Here is a 4414-nt window from a genome sequence, read left to right on the forward strand (position 1 = left end):
ACAACACAGCCGTGTTAAGAACAAATGGGTCTGAATAAAGATTGCATTAGATGAAAGGTCAATGTGCATTTTATCCCGTGCTTAATTGAAAAGAAAAAAAACCCCCGCTTTTTATAGCCTACAGTTGTGCTCAATATTATTCATACCATTCATAAATATGATCAAAGAAGGCTGTGAAAATCAATCTGTATCATTAATTCTTTTGATCTTTAATTTAAAAAAAAAATGCAAAAACATAACGTTTCACTGGAGAATTTTAAAAGGAAATCTCATTATGAAATGTTTTTCTCTAATACACATTGGCCACAGTTAATCATACCCTTTTATTCAATACTTTTTGCAACCACCTGTTGCCGAGATAACACCTCTGAATCTTCACCTATAATGCCTGAAGAGTTTGGAGAACATTTGACAAGAGAAAGGAGACCATTCCTTCATCCAGAATCTCTCCAGACCCTGAGTTCCAGATCATGGTGGTGGATGAGGAGATACCCCCTGACAGTGTAGAGCACTTTGAGTGCTTAAAAAAGCACTATATAAATGTAATGAATTGTTATTATTAGGATTATTAGATCGTCTCCTCTTCAGTTCACCCCACTCATTTTCTATAGGATTCATAAAAAACTATTTTTTTTAGTTTCATCTGACTGTGGAAGCCAGTCCTGTGTGAATTTCCACTAGTGTCTAACAAATATGCTGGAGTTTGTTTCTGGATGAGAGCATTTTCTTCTCTAGATTTTTCTTAAAACGCTCCCAAACATATGATGTAGGTGCTGTTTGATATCAAGTACATACACAGTAAAATTCTGAGTGTTACATTAACACTGCTCGGAGCATATATGGTCCCACTCTACAAGAGTGTTAAAGTTAATGAGATAATTATGTGATTAATTAAGTGTTGATTGAACATGATGAGCAGCTGCTGTTAACAAGCAGAATCCCTGAAGAAAAAGAGAAACACAACTACAACTGACTTCAGCCACAGCCTCAGAAGAAATCAACTGAAATAAAAGTAGAAGATAATTAAACAACATCACCAGCTTCATACATTACTAACCAGTTAGACTTTATTTCTGGAGTATCTAAAACAGAAGTTCTTTATTGAGAATTAAGGTTTAGATGTTTATTTTCTTCTTCTTTTTTTTCAACATTTTTGTGAATAGTGTTTGCTTTAGTTGGGCTCTTGACCCTTGACTTTTTAAATATAATTTTCTACTTGGCTGTCATAATTGTGTTTATAAGACACATACGTGATGGCAAGAAATTTATGATAAAATGATTTCATGCACCTGAATCTCTGATTGTATTTTATCTAAATCTGCTGTGCATTAATGACTTCTATATTATTGCATAGAAATGAGATGACAATGTGATAAAACTTTATAAACCACTTTTATAAATACGGTTCATAAAAAGGTTTACATTCTGGCATAGACATGAATAATCAGCATGTGAATCTCAGCTATGGTGAAAGAATAAAAGAAATTACTTTAAAACAATAAAAGACAAAGCAACTTTAAAGGTGATTTTCTCAATATTTAGATTTTTTTGCACCCACAGATTCCAGATTTTCAAATAGTTGTATCTCAGCCAAATATTGTCCAATCCTAACAAACCATACAGCAATGGAAAGCATTTATTCAGCTTTCAGATGATCTAGAAACTTCAATTTTGAAAAATTGACACTTATGACTGGTTTTGTGGTCCAGGGTCACATATGCTCCGAGCAGTGTTAATTTAACACTCAAGATTTTACTGTGCAGCATTAAACTGAAATCCGAATAAATTCAAAAACCACCCCACTGGATAATGTAGCCTATGCATGTGGAATGACTGAAACTAATGTAGGCTAACAGAGAAGGACAAATGGAAGCAATTATACAGGAAGAAGGTACAAAAAAATTAATATTGAAAACGTTACTGTAAGCTGTACGGAGATGAAAATATTAGAATAACTTTTTCCTAGCCATTAAGGCTTCACACTTCGCGGCATCAGATGGTGGACTTCCAGAGATTTTGGCGTCTACAGCGGTTGACATAAACTGGTTTGTGACTGGATTGAGGTGATTTCTGGGGTAATGGATGAAGATGAAATGGAGTCAGATGACTGGAATTTAATAAGTAGTAGGAAAGGACAAGAAAAGAGAAAGAGTGGGCGAAATGAAGGTAATAGCCAAACAGGTAAAAGGGGATTAGAAGGAAACAGTTCAGAAGAAGATAATAGGGTTGTTGTCCGTAAAAAGATCGTAAGAGAGGAATATAAAGTAATTCTTAAATTCAGAAAGGAAGATGAACATATTAATCTAAGTCCAATAGCATTGTCCAGAGAGCTGAAGAAAAAGTTAGGAGAAGTGGATACCGCTGAGATTTTGAGAGATGGAAGCTTGTTAGTATTATGTAAAACAGAAAAAAAAAACAAAGCACTAAAAATCGATAATGTTTGCAAGAAAAAAGTGAATGATAAGAAGATGTTGGGTGAGACACGAATGAAACGGAGTGATAACAGGCATTCCAATCGAAGAAGATCTAGAGAGACTCAAACAAAGTATTTCTGGAGGTGAAGCGAGTAAAACAAAAAGGTTGCAAAAAAACAATGAATGGGGAAACGGTTGATAGTTTATCAATTCTTTTGGAGTTTCAGGATTCAGTGCTGGCAGGAAGGGTCAAAATTGGATATATGAGCTTTGCAGTGAGGCCATATATTCCTCTCCCATGCCGATGTTATAGATGTCAGAGATATGGACATATAGCAGCGGTGTGCCAAGGAAGACAAAGATGCCCTAAGTGTGGAGGTGATCACAGAATTGAAAATTGTGAAGAGAATGCACAAGACAAGTGCTGTAATTGTGGGGGGCAACATAGGGTAACATACAGTGGATGTAATGTAAGAAAGAGAGCTGTGGAAATTGAACAAGTGAAAGTGGTAAACAACATAAGTTATGCAGAGGCAGTGAAGATGGTCCAAGAGCAAAGGAGAAGTGATGAGACTGACAAAGACATCTCGAGACAAGAGGTTGGTCAAGCAGTGGAAACTAACCCAACACTGACAGTGGATGGGTTGCTTTTGTTAATTGCGTATAATTAATTGCACTGACCAAGTCAGACACAAAACAGAGAAAATTTAAATAATTGTGAAGGGAGCTGAAACGTTTTTGGGTATAAACAATATATGTTGGGAAAATATCAATAAAAGGCTGGAAGTTGATGGGAAGTCGGGAGGTGCAGGTGATAAGACAACCTGAATATTAAACAATGGAATGCAAGAAGCTTGTTAGCAAATGGTCAAGAGTTTAAAGGTTTTATAAAAGAGCTTAAAAAGAAACCAGAAATCATGTGCATTCAGGAAACCCGGCTTAAACCAGTTTAAGATTTTAGTATTAAAGGATATGATAGTGTACACAGAGATAGAGAGGAAGATATTGGGGGAGGGTGTATAATATTTGTAAAACAAGGAATACAATATAAGGTTGCAGAAATATATTAATGAGTACTGCATCTATGTTCAGATCTACACAGAAGCATCAAAGAGTTTAGCCAATAAGATAGGAGTAGCGTTTACTGTTCCACTTATCGGTAAGAAGAAGCACCAGTTATCTGTTTATACGGGGAAATGATTGCACTATTATTAGCAGCACAGTGGATAGAAGAGATAAGACCTTTGCAATCAGTTATTTGTTCAGATTCATGTGCATCATTGGCTAGTTTACTATACAGTCACTCGGAAAGTAGACCAGACATTTTACTGGAAATAATGCAAACGTAATACAGAATTCAAATGATGGGTATTACAGTGTTTTTTTTATGGGTGCCTGCTCATATTGGTATCCAAGGAAATGAAACTGCAGATAAAGAAGCAAAAGAAGCAGTTAAAAACAACAACATTAACTTAATTGTTCATCTAAGCAAGAGTGAAATCAAGAGCATTATTAAGAAAAGACTGAAGGAAAGGTGGCAAAAACAATGGGATATGGAGAAAAAAGGTGGATGGTTTACAGAATTCAAAGGAAAGTGGCAGGAGAGATGAAATAGTAATATCAAGGATGAGATTTGGACACACAAGATTAAATAGTACACTTTATAAAATGGGTAAACATGATACAGGAAGGTGTGAATTTTGTGGGCAAGAAGAATCAGTGGAACTGGTTATATTGTACTGTCAGAAATACAAAACACTGAAAGACATTTAGAAAAAATAAAAATGCAATTTAAACAGAGCTATATTACAAAATAACTGAGAAATGAATGCTATAGTTTTATTTTTCAGTACCTTAAAATAACAAATTTATGGGAGAGAATATAAAAATAACAAAAGGGGGAAGGTAGGAAGTCATTTTGATTTACACTCCATACTAGTTGGTGCGGAAATACGCCATTCTGTTGTTTGTCAAGCGCCAATAAATCTCCAGAAGAAGAA

The sequence above is a fragment of the Barbus barbus genome, assembly GCF_936440315.1.
Source record: "Barbus barbus genome assembly, chromosome: 19".
In the NCBI taxonomy this organism is placed as follows: domain Eukaryota; kingdom Metazoa; phylum Chordata; class Actinopteri; order Cypriniformes; family Cyprinidae; genus Barbus; species Barbus barbus.